Source organism: Galeopterus variegatus, unplaced genomic scaffold (assembly GCF_000696425.1).
Source record: "Galeopterus variegatus unplaced genomic scaffold, G_variegatus-3.0.2 Scaffold1848, whole genome shotgun sequence".
NCBI classification, from domain to species: domain Eukaryota; kingdom Metazoa; phylum Chordata; class Mammalia; order Dermoptera; family Cynocephalidae; genus Galeopterus; species Galeopterus variegatus.
Window position 1 is genome coordinate 50506 of NW_007727959.1, and position 12982 is coordinate 63487.

Consider the following 12982-nt stretch of genomic DNA (forward strand, 5'->3'; position numbering starts at 1 on the left):
AACTGGAGTTTCCATGTCCCTATGGTTAACATGAATGTATTGTAAAGTTGAACACAAAACCTGCATGAATTTTTAAAATAAAATTGGGACTTCAAGGAAATATTGTCCTAACAGTGTACTGCTTTTGGAAATACCACCAGACTCTCTTGTTTGCCATTTGGGAATACTTTAGGGGGATGTTTTAAGAAGAACAGTTGGTGTATAAGTACAACCACATGACAGATGAGTAGGAAGAACATGATCGTATAATATAATAGTATCGCCCTGAATGATACTCCTGTAATCCTTGCACATGCATAAGGGAAAGGTGCTTCTGAAACAGCCCTTCACTAGCTGTTCACACTATTTATAAATACTAGCAGACTGCAGTGCACTCTCTCCACTTGCCCCTCTAGATCCACACCCCACCCTCTCCACCCTGCTCAGAGCTCCAGTAAGCTGACTCTAAGGACTGCATCTGCCCTGGCCTTCTGGCTTCTGTCTGGAGTCAACCAATGGGAAGTGTCAGCAGGAGATGGGAGAGCAGGAGGAAGAGGCTGGGCCTGGTCCCCAGGCTCCCGCCCCCACCAGCAGCAGCCTCAACCCTCTCCCCTTCATGTGCCCCCCCAACAACCACATCTCCTCTCTCCAAGTTTGAGTAATAGCTACCCAGCACCTCCACTGGTGCTAGTGTTACCATCCCTTACCGGCTACCCTTAACCGCCACCACAGGGAATCCTGGAATACAAAATGCATCTCAAAATCCCTAGCTCAACATCTTCCACCACCTTTCACCTCTCAAACGTGAGAAATAATGAATTAAAACAATCCAACGCACATCTAAAAAAGTAGAACTGCTGTGTCACTGTGTAGAAATGGTATGAAACAGATCAGTACAATTCACCTACCAGGAACAATGTGCTTGATAAGCAAGTCTGAGTCCCACAACTGATCCCACTACAGTGGGGTTTTGCCAAGTAAGGCACTTTTCAGGAACATAAGTCCTGCAGTTGACGAAAGATAATTATCATTAAAAAGTGTTTAGTAGGATGTTCTAGGCCTGCAATTGAGGGCAACTCAAAGGGCAGAAGTTGTTTTGCCTTTTTAATGATGGCAAGTTTCATTACAGGAATTTGTACAGCATGATTTCATCAACATTGAGATGTTCATTTTCCTCCACTGAAAATTCAAGGTGATCACAACTAAAATCCCAGCAGGCTTTCTGAAGAAATGGACAAGATGATTCTAACATTTACATGGAAATGGAAAAGGTGCAGAAGAGCCAGAACAATTGTGAACAAAACAGGAGAACAAGAAAGGAAGCTGCATCCCACTCCACAGATTAGAGAAGTCAAACTTTTAGAGCAGAAAACTAAAACATGATGACTTACTTCTGTCCTACTAAAAAGGTGGTTTCATTTGAAACCTTTGACCTTAACATCTCGTAAATCCTGAGCATAGTAAAGACAAACAGCAAACAACTAACCTCCTGCCAGCCTCACTCCATGCCCACGGGGAAATCAAATCCACACTGGGTCTTGGTGCAAAGCACAGAATCTGCACAACAGAAACCAATGTAGAAAAAAGCTGGGACTGCATTTTCAGGCAAATAACTGACCACGTTTCTAGGAGAAAACCTCTTTCCACAGACTGCATTCTCATGAGATAATCACTTTAGATTCACTGGATACACTGGTTCTACGCCTTATACAAGGTAATATAGAAGTATTTCTCTTCTGTTTAAAAGGATCCAGATGTGTTTGCTTTTTAAAATTATGGTTCTTTCCCTTCTACTCCTATATATCTGTTAATGCCATAATGTATAATACCTAATATTTGACGTGTCAGAAAATTGAAAGAATACTGTAGTCTGATCAATATGATGTCTTGATTAACTGAAAAAAGTAAACACTTTCAAATCTTATTCTTGCATAGCCTCCAAGAATGAGCTAGTCCCCCTGATGAAAGCATTAAGCAGTAAGTACATCTGATCCTTCATCTGATCGAGTCCTGTCATCCGACCTGCCTGCTCCTCCAAATCCTCCCCACTCAAAGTGGGTCCCCACGTGGGCAGCATCAGCCTCACCTGGGAACTTGCTAGAAGTGCAGAATCCCAGGCCCTTTTCCAGAGTGGAATCAGCAGTTTAACAAGATCCCCAGGCTATTCATCCATGCACTGGAAAGTCTGCTCTAAATTATAAACTCAGTGTAGGGCCCTACAGGTAAGCGAAAGAACCAAACCCATTATTCTGCGTAGTTGATGTAGATGCAGACAAAGATCAGGATAATCAGACTGAAGCTGCAATGACCATAGGATACACCCTGAATGCTGGTTAAGATGAGTGCATTATCTCTTTCTAGTGTTTCCCACATTCTCTTAAAGCAGAGGACTGAAAATTTTTCAAATGGTTAAGTGTTCTGGATGATTGACTGGGATCTGGTTGTTTATAATTTAATTTGCATTTCAATAAAGCCATCACAATTCGATTTTCATAAAAAGATGATTCTGCAAACCACTCCACAGGAAGTGCGATCATTCTAATTAGTCACATTTTTGTCAAAAATATGTGAAGTTAACTTGAATTTCTGGCTCAGTGACATTCAACAACTTCACATAAACGAAACAGTAACAACCATGAAGTTTTTCCTGGCCAGGACCCAAAGTGATAAGTAATCGCTGGCTTGCTCAAAAGCCCTGATGGATGATGATCCTGCTCTTTCATGTGGAAACAACAACTGAAACCATATGAGCTGCATCTGGGTTTGGATTTCAGAACCAATGTTTCTAGCAACTCAGACTGCAAACAGGAGATTTTAACATCGAGCAATCACAGTTATAAATAAGAGCAAATCTATATGTCAAGTGTGTCCTGTGATGGTTTATTATACAAAATAAGAAATAGGCTTTAACCCAATAGTTTGTTTGCATGCCATGGCATCATTAACACTGTACCCATCTCTGCTTCTTCCTCCAAAACCTAATGAGAAATTGGCAACCAAATGCCCGCTCGGCACCTGGCTCTGTACGAGGCATGGCATTTGCCCAGAGCTGAGCATCTGCAAATGCTAAGAGCAGGCACTGCTGCCTTCACCCTTATAACCAATGCAGGTTCTCTCTGCCTGTCATTGTCTTCTTTCCTTGTTCCTTCCCTTACTCCCCTCTTATGAGTCCCACACAGACTTTGTTAGCATAAAATATAATTAAATTGCTGTGAAGGCAGCCAGTATCAACAGGAGAAAGTGTCTCTCTAAAGAATCTGAAGCGTCTGAGCATCCTCCAAGATCTCGAAAGCTCAAATGTCTCCCCGCACCACCCACGGATACAGGAACCTGGGGGAAGAGACAAAAGGATCGTGAGGGAAGAGAAGGAGAGAGAGGGAGCGGGGAGAGACGCGGCTGCACATCCCAGGTAGGCTGCCCGTGAGATGGGAAGCCACGAACTGTCAGAATATGGAAAAGTCATGTCTGCATATGATGAGTATGCTCGGGACTCAGCGTGTGTGCGTGAGCAACTGAAGTGAGCTTCTTTCTGAATATGGACTGGACATGCACTCTCCTGGGTGTTAAGTGCCAAAACAAGGGGTTACATTACTAGTTGGAAAGACAAAAGAAAAGCTTAAATGTAAACATGAATAATTCACTCTCATGCAAAGTTAACTAGGACACAAGATGACTTCACAGAGCCTTGACATGCCAAGTACATTTTAAATCTAAAAGAGGGAGATGCAGAATGTAGTGTTAGTGTTTTCCTGTTTTTTTTGTTTTTTGGGGTTTTTTTGACCAGAGAACCCTTTTGTCAAAGGAGGATCTTGCAAGACTGATCTCTACCAAATGCACTTGGGGGAAACCCTGGGTTGCACCATAGAGATCTAGACCTAGGGGCCCCTTGCACCTCTAACACAGAGCTCCTCAGCCCAGCTGGCATCGGGGTAACAGGCTTCCGACGTGGCGGGTCTGCACAGATAACTCTAGTGGGTGCCAGAATTACTCTCATGTGTCACATGTGGGCAAATCCTTAAGTTTACTCCTAAGGAGTAATTAACTTAATACCCAACTTGCATAACACCCACACGTGAGCCATCTCTCAGCAACATAAGCTAATAATTAGATGTCTTGGTTTGGCCAGACACAAGCTCTGTCACCTTGGATAAGTCACCGAGGTTCTGTGAGTCTCCTTTCCTCATCTGCTTACTGACCCGCATCTCACACAAGGTCCTGAAGACCACTTGCTCCCAAGAGGAATCCCTACGATGTCATCCCCACCAGGTGCAGTTCAGGTTACTGGGATACATTCACCAGCATCATTAATTTCCCTGTGTGAATAATTCAATAGAAACCAGGCTCAAGGGGGGAGAAGAGCTTTGGAGAAGGTTCGTGACCAGCTCTGCCAGGAATAAGCTAAAGCGTTCTCACTGTCTCTCCTTCTCTGTTGCTCTTTCACCATGTAGGCGACAACTAACTCATTAAACGAAACCACCTGTGTAACACACGCACACACATTGAGACCTCCTAGAGAAAAAGACCTAACTTTCTGCCAGCCCCAAATCCATCCTCTGCTGGTCCCTGGTGGACAGACCCAGTGGACGGCACCCCACGGTCGGCCTCGCCTCTAACTTCCATGAGCCAACAGGAGACACCACTGGAGATGGAAGGTCAGGCCCTGCCCCACCCCTGCGTTGAGCTGTTTCTGGCAGTGCGTAGGGACCCTCACACCTGTCTGAAAGTGCCTCCTTCATGCTTCCAGCTCTCACTGGGTCCAGCTGTACCGTGTTCTCCCTTTGTCTCTTCAGGCTGGCAGTGGGTATAGTTTCCTGTTCTTGTTTCTGGTCTCTCGGGGTCTCAGCATCCGCTGGTGGTTCCCTTCACACCTCCTGCACTTCTGCAGATGGTCCATTCAGTACAGACTCTGGAACCACCCAAGCTGAGCTCCACCTCCTGCCTGCTGGGCCGTGGCTGACAGAGCACCAGACTATCTCTGGCCTGGGGGTTGCTGTTCCATGAGCCCATCCTGAGCCTCAGGGGGATGCAGGCAACTGTCTGCAGTACTGAGACACACATGCAGACATACATAGTCTAACAACAGAAATGGTCTCAGAACAGGTTGCTGTGCTCAAACATGTCATTTTAATGCACACCAACTAGCATGCATTCAAATACATATTACATTGAGCCAAAGTTCTAAAGCCCCAGTTCCAAAACAAGCCTGTGCCTTACGGAGGACAACAGATCTTTACTCAGATTAAGGCCCTTAAAAATTGTCCCTGGGAGCTTTTGCTAGGGCTGATGGTGCCCTCAGTGCTGCCAGAATCTGATTTCTGTAAAATAAAATTCCAAAACTCAAATTGATATCAGTTGGAGCCTGCTGGTTTTCAAAGCAAGGCCCTCTATGAGGGGCCAGAATCACATACTTAGGGACTCATCCTCCAACTCTGCAGGCTGGAAAAGAGTTTTGCTTTTGCTACAGAAGAGGAAACAGGTCATTTACAGATTTTGCCAGAGTTGCTAACAGTATGGAGCTTGTTAGTGACGTCACAACCAAAGAGCCCAGTTCTCTAAGCATCGCTAGATGCTGCCTCCTTTTGTTCATTGTGCACTGGAGGTGCTGGCCTGGCAGCCCAGGCCACGTCCTTTCTGCTGTGGCACATCCCATCACCACACCCCACCTCACACACCCAGCTGGGATGTCCTCCTGACACCAGGAAGATGTGCAGGGCCACCTCCGGGCATTTTCATGAGGCCCACCCACACCCTTCCCCCTCTGAAGCCCCAGTGGGACTTGAATGTGTGTCAATGATGGTTCCTGGTGGCCTCCAGTGTTCAGTAGATAATTGAGTAAATCTGACACTCGAATAACTCCAAAGGCATCCTGGGCCTTCCTGTCCCAGAAGAAGTCACAGTCACACTCCCTGGAGGTCTAACAAAAATAAATGAGCATTGCCATGAGGGTATAATCTGACTCTGTCTTCCTGGAGTACAAATTGGCAGCATCTTCAAACAAAATCCTTAAAAATGTCTATACCCATTGACCTAGCAATTCTACTTCTATGCATACACTAAGAGATATGTCCAAAGATATCTCTGCAAGATGCTCATTATAACTTAAGATAGCAAAACACTACAAAGTAAATATCCAAAAATAGGAAATAAGCTAAATATATCACTGGCATTTCTCTCACATTATGATGACCTAGAAATCTAGAACAACCCTCTCACCAAAATTTCCAGACAAAATATAATAAGCATTGTCTTGGATGTACTGCTGAGCTGGCAGGAAAGGAAGGAATCCCAGGAGGTGGATAAGAGTGGTCTTTCCCCTGAGGGTACTTTGCACTGTTCTGACAGCTGCACTGGTTGGACCAACCAGAAATAAAGCTTAGATACAGCTAACCCAAGGTGGGACGACTACAAGAGATCGCACCCTCTTCTCCTCATCCCTGCACAGGCTGGGACACCAAAGGGCTACATTTTCAGTGAATTAGAACTATACCTGTCCCCAGGAGAAGATCATAAGAAGACTTACCTGTTTTAACCTTGTTATTAGGGGAAATGGATAGAAATCCATCCCTTGAAGTGGTGAGCACAGCTGGGCTTCCCTGCATTTGAGACCTCAAGCGGAACATTTAATTAAAGCAGCCCCGGGTTGACGGATCCACAGTTCCCTGGGCTGATGGTGCCTCCAAGGGACCGGCCTCGGCAAACACATGCCCCCTTTGGCAGAAGCTGACTTCAGCTCATCCTCAAAGAAGCCATGGGTTAGGTTCTAAGGAATATTGTATTAAAGAATGCTGCACCTAATAATAAATAAATACATGTCCAGAATCTTCGAAACGGGGGTACATATTCACAGTATTTTTTGATGTGGAAAAAAGTTATGACAGTAAGAAAATTATGGCCCATGCCTGAAAGCCATGCAGTAAATATGTTCCCAATGGTCACAGGTCAGGACACATTTATGGGTTTTCTCACTTTTATAGTCATAATTTTTATTGCTTTCCAAATTTTATACAATGCACATATACTTTCAAAATTAGAAAAAACGTTACTGAACAAACCTTGACTTAGAAAAGAGCATCTCAACCTTTAAGAAAACATTTGATCCAATTCCTGCTAACTTTTGATTCCCTACAGTAAATATTGGCACCAATGTGAGCACTGCATAACTTTTACTTTTACTGTTATTAGACACCTGCTGTATGCCAGACCCTGCTAGTCACATAAAAGAAACAAAGACGAATGAGACCCAGGCCAAACTTTCCTCAGATTAAACCTGACGATCCATTTAAACACTTTGATTAATGCTAATTTTAGTCTGTGGGGTAGTGGAAAGAGAGGGACAGTGAAGGGAGGAGGGAGTAGGTGGGTAGTGAGCATCTGGCTGAGAAAGACACAAAGTGTTTTCTTTTAAAGGAATGTTTGTAGGTGAAGAGATGCAAAACAAACACGATGTGTAACAATGTCACATCTGGAGAAAGCTGCCTTAAGAAGACGTGGGTGCTGGGTGTCAGTGCTGTGACATGCTCTGCAGCACGCAGTGCTCTGGTGACCCAGGCAGTCTGGCCTGAGGAAGAAGGGCACCCTCAGCGAGGAGGACAGTGACCGTGAAGGAGGCTCACTGCCTCCGTAACCAGCGTTGTGTGGCAACGGGCCTTCTGCACTGAGCGGCGTATTTGCGTTCTTCCATTGGTAGTCGCTCCCCTTAATGTATCCTAGCAGCGACACACCTACCAGGAAATAGTGAGACATAAGGAAATTACACAGATTCTGAATCCAAGAACAGTCTGTTTAATGAAAAACTAAAGTCACAGGGGACATGCCTTTTCCAAGTTCACCTTTTCAAAATGTATAATGCATGTGTTTTCCAGCCTTCTCGGCTTCCCGGCAGGCACAGCACACGCAGGCTGGCAGCTGCCTGCATCTGTAATCGGCGCATGGGCCAGCCCCACAGGCACACTACTGCAATTGCCATCAGGCAGCCCGCCACACCCTGCAGCTTCTCTAGTGGTGCCCACGACAGCAAACAAGGCCTGCCACATTTACAGCTCACCACGCAAGGCGAGCACAGGTGAAGGACAAAGAGGGGCACATCTAATTTTTAGGCTGGGGACAAGAGACAGTGGCTTCTACACAATGTCCTGGGAGAAAGCCAGACTTGTGGCTTCAGCTGCACTGGGTTTCCCGATAGAACAGAGGCCAGGAATCCAGCAATATGCTCAGTCAGCCCCACTGACAATGGGCTCAGATGCCCTGCTGGAGTCGTACTAAAGAGGAACTAATGGGAGGTCCTCCGTGTCTCACCCACAAAAGGGGATTCTAAGTGCAACAAGTTCATTCAGAGCCTGCTTAGGCTGTGCCAAGAACCGTGCCACATGCTCACAAGGCTCACGAATACCCTGTAAGGTAGGCACATCTTCTAGCTTACACCCTCTAAAAAACTTGCCTTCTAAATAATATTGACGAATGAGGCCACCTTCAGATAAACATAACCACCAGTATCTGAATTTAACAGCTGTACCCTGAAGTCAACTACATTTGCACCCAACTGGGAAAACAATTGTTAAGCATGTCGTGTCTTCCTGTTTTAGGATATAGGGCATTTAAAGAGGTGATTAGAAACCTCTTTAAAGGCCTTATCTCCAAATACAGTCACATCCTGAGATACTGGGGGTTTGGGCTTCAACATATAAATTGTGAGGGGGCTCAATTCAGCCCATATGAGGGGGCAGCATAGGAGGCTGAGCTCCAAGAGTTCTGGGCTGTCACCTCCTTCAAACCGTGCCACCTTTTCAACACATCCCCATCCACTCTCATCTTTTCTCCTATCGTTATCAGGTTTTTATAGAACAGTTTTGTTTAAAAGAGGAAATGATAATAGGCCTAAAAACATGTGCAAATAAAAGCTAAAGGAACATTTATGAAATTATCGCTTTCCATTTAAAAATGTGAAAGAGAAGGTATGTGAGTCGCAGGCTTCATATAAATATATCCATATGAACAGGGACCGTCTTTACCAGAAATGCACTTCTCTAACTCTCCTTCCCAAGTGTTCCTCACCTGCTCCTTTACCTTACTCCCCATTTTTCATTTTTGTTTTACTTGGGCGACTTGTTTGCTTTTGTAGTATTTTCTTCTTATTGGGAGGTAAGACTTTTTTGCCATGACCAAAAAAAAAAAAAACCAATGATTTTGGAAAAGCACCCTGAGACAAAGCATCCTGTCCTAATGTTGTCAAGCTATTGAGGAGCCCAAATTCTCTTGAAGCTCATTAGCTTTTTAAAAATACACCAGGCATGGATTTATTATGACTATGCACTGCTATCCATACAGCCTTCAAATCATGCTCTGTAAGGCTATCTGCCCACGCAGAAATATGCTGTCATCAGACGGGTGTTACAAACCTGAGCCTTCAACTGCAGGAAAACTTCATACGCTTGTAGTGGCTGCTTTGAGCTGCTCAGAAAATCTCAAATTGAAAATAATTAGAATGGTTTGTGAACCAGGAAATGGGGTTTTGTGCCCCCAGCCCAAACAGTTATAATGATGGTCAAACTATGGGATTCTTATGACTTTCCTTTTGAATCTATGCTGAAAATATTTATGGACAATTTTTCTATCACCATTTCAGGAACAATCAATGTTTCAAGCTGCGTTTTAATTTTTAACATATAAAATTTATGGGGCAACCATAACAATATAACAGGTAAAAATGGGATATTTATATATTCTATTATTTATATTTATATTTTCCCATTACTTTGATCTAGGTTTCATTGGTAATACCTCTGAAATTTTACAGATATATTGAACATTGTTCCAAATTAACTTTCCCAAGTGTCTTCATGCTTCCCAGGATTTTTGTTTTAAAGTTATTAACTTTAAAAACAAAACCAGTTCTTGCTTATTATTGTTGAGGTATTATGTGCAAATGCGAATTAAATCAGTTTACGTAGACCATTTACATAATGTGTAATTGCTGACATGTAAAGAATCCTTCCCTCTAAAGCCATGATTACTTTGCAATGAATTTGAGCTAATATACACCCAAACTTTGAAGCTAATAAGTCTGATTGCACACGGCTGCTGAAGAACTGGTTGAAAAGTATCATGATTACTACGAGTATAATGATGATTCTGTAGCTGCACCTTGACTTAGTAGGAAAGGAGTGCTGTACTTGATTACCACCGCCTGCCACAGGCACAGGACAGGCACAGCCCATGCAGTGCCTATGTCCACGCCACTCCAGGGCCTGGACTGGTGTACTCCACCTCCTGTGTGTGTGTGGTGGGACCAATGGAAGAGAATGGAGTTAATGTGAGGCAAGCCCTGGCACTGGCATGTCTATCAACAAGTTTTGTAACAGACAGACACTGCTTAAATCTCACACACACACACACAGACAAACACACACAGGAGCAACTGCCCCTCACTAAACTTCAGCCCCTGTAGTTGCTTCATGTGACAGAGGTAAGGGGAGAGCCTCTACTGCCCCGTGTGGCAGCAAGGAGAAGCTTCCATGGGGTAATGACAGGAGTCGCAAGCAGACTGGAACAATGATGCTTCTTCAGAGGTTCAGACCCCTACTAGTCTTCCTGGAACTATGGTCTCTTCTGTCTTCCAGCTAGATTCAACTGCTTTCAAAGGGTCAGGGATCATTTCTCTCCTTGAGGCGCTGGAGAGGTTAGTACTAGCTCCCTCCTGGCTCACTGGGAGGAATTCATCTAAACTGATGTTTGCTGTCTCTATACCTAAAACAAGCGCAGATATCCATTGAACCAGGTGGGAGGCTGGTTACACCCGCTATGGCCCAACATGAACACCTGGGCTTTTGTGTGGCCCCTTTGACCCTGAGTTTCTCTGTCTGCCCTCCTGCCTATCTTGGGGTGCATCCTTCCTCTCCTGCTTCCCTCACATGCAAACATGTCACTCCATGCCAGGGCTGCCAAGAGCTCACCACAGCAGTGATTATTACTTCTCCTACTCCTAGGAATATAGATGAGGGTGGGATGAAACTCGTACCATGTACCTGCCAGGGACTGTGTTAGTGGTTTCCATCCATGTCTTATCTTATTTAATAATCTAAAATAACCCTATTCAATAAAAATATAATGTGAGTTGCATACATAATTTTGAATGTTCTGCGGTGCATCCTTCCTCTCCTGCTTCCCTCACATGCAAACATGTCACTCCATGCCAGGGCTGCCGAGAGCTCACCACAGCAGTGATTATTACTTCTCCTACTCCTAGGAATATAGATGAGGGTGGGATGAAACTCTTACCATGTACCTGACAGGGACTGTGTTAGTGGTTTCCATGTCTTATCTTATTTAATAATCTAAAATAACCCTATTCAATAAAAATATAATGTGAGTTGCATACATAATTTTGAATGTTCTGATAGCCACATCAAAAAATTGAGTTAAAATAAATGATAATGATATATTTTATTTATCCCAATATTTCTGAAATATTATCACTTTAATGTGTAATCTATATAGAAATTATAATGAGATACTGTATTTACATTTTTTGTGGTACTCAGTTTTCCAAGTCAAGTGCAGAATGATGCTCACAGCACATCTCAATTCGACTGGCCACACGTTAAGGCTCAAACACACTTGGCTAGAGCCTACAATACTGTAAGAAGAGCACAGTTCTAAACAGTGGGTCATGCAGATGCTATGACGATTGACTTGTACAGAAACCAATGCTTAGAAAGACCAAAGGTCACAAACCCAGGTCAGAATAAGACTCAAATCCAGCCTGTCCAACAACAAAGTCCATGCTCTTAGCAGGTAACTATTGCCATTAGCAAATACATGTTTTAATATTACACTTGGAAAGTGGTAATATAATTTAATAATCCAGTCCTCATCTATTTTTGCTGATAGATATAATCTGCATAGTATGAACATTGAGAAATAATTAATGCTACCTAAGGCAATAGTAAAACCCAGAAATGGCTTCAAGTACAAATACTCTCCTCATAATATCTCTTTTTTTATTGAAACATAGTTGATTGTACATATCTGTGGGGTACAGAGTTGAATATCATTACCTGTGTGCAACATGTGATGACCTAATCAGGATAATCAGTATGTTCATCATTACAAAACAATCATTCTTTGTGACCATTTAACAACTTCTCACTAACTTCCTTTCCCTCTGCCCCTTTCTCACCCCTAGTAACCACAGTTCAGTTCTCTCCTTTTGAAAGTTCAATGTATTATTGTGATTATTGTATCTTTCTTTCTTTTTTATTTATTTGTTTATTTCTTAGCTCTCATTTATGAGTGAGGACATGTGTATTTCTCTTTCTGTGCCGGCTATTTCACTTAACAGTTTCTCCAAGCTTATCCATGTTGCTGCGAATGGCAGAATTTCATGATTTTTTATGGCTGAGTAGTATTCCATTGCGTAAACATACCACATTTTCCTTATCTAGTCATCCATTGACAAACATTTAGGTTGGTTCCATATCTTGGCTATTGTAAATAGAGCTGTGATGAACGTGGGAGAGTGCAGGTATTCTTTCAACATTCATCATAATTTTTATAAAAAGAAAAATAAATGTCCCAAAATTGATGAACTACTAAGGAAAGTATGATGTAACATTATGCTTTTAATGATCATAAAAAGTAATTTTTAAAATTATCATATACTTAACTTCTAGTGCTAGCTAACATTTTAATATGTGGCTTAAGTTTACACATGTATTTCTATCAATCTGTACTACAAATGCTGCATTTGTGTGATTATATGTCTGTACCTAAAGAAAATGAATACCAGTTCTCGGGGCCGGCCTGTGGCTCACTCGGGAGAGTGTGGTGCTGATAACACCAAGGCCACGGGTTTGGATCCCATATAGGGAATGGCCAGTTTGCTCACTGGTTGAGCGTGGTGCTGGCAGCATCAAGTCAAGGGTTAAGATCCCCTTACTGGTCATAAAAAAAAAAAAAAGAAATACCAGTTCTCACTATATGAAAAACAGAACCGCCTGCTAGAAGT

The 12982-nt window shown here is 43.2% G+C and overlaps 1 pseudogene; it reads left to right on the forward strand.

Annotated features, from left to right (window-relative positions):
* The first annotated feature begins 7907 nt into the window (after positions 1 to 7907).
* The window catches only part of LOC103595794, a 20260-nt pseudogene continuing 15185 nt past the window's right edge, over positions 7908 to 12982 (forward strand).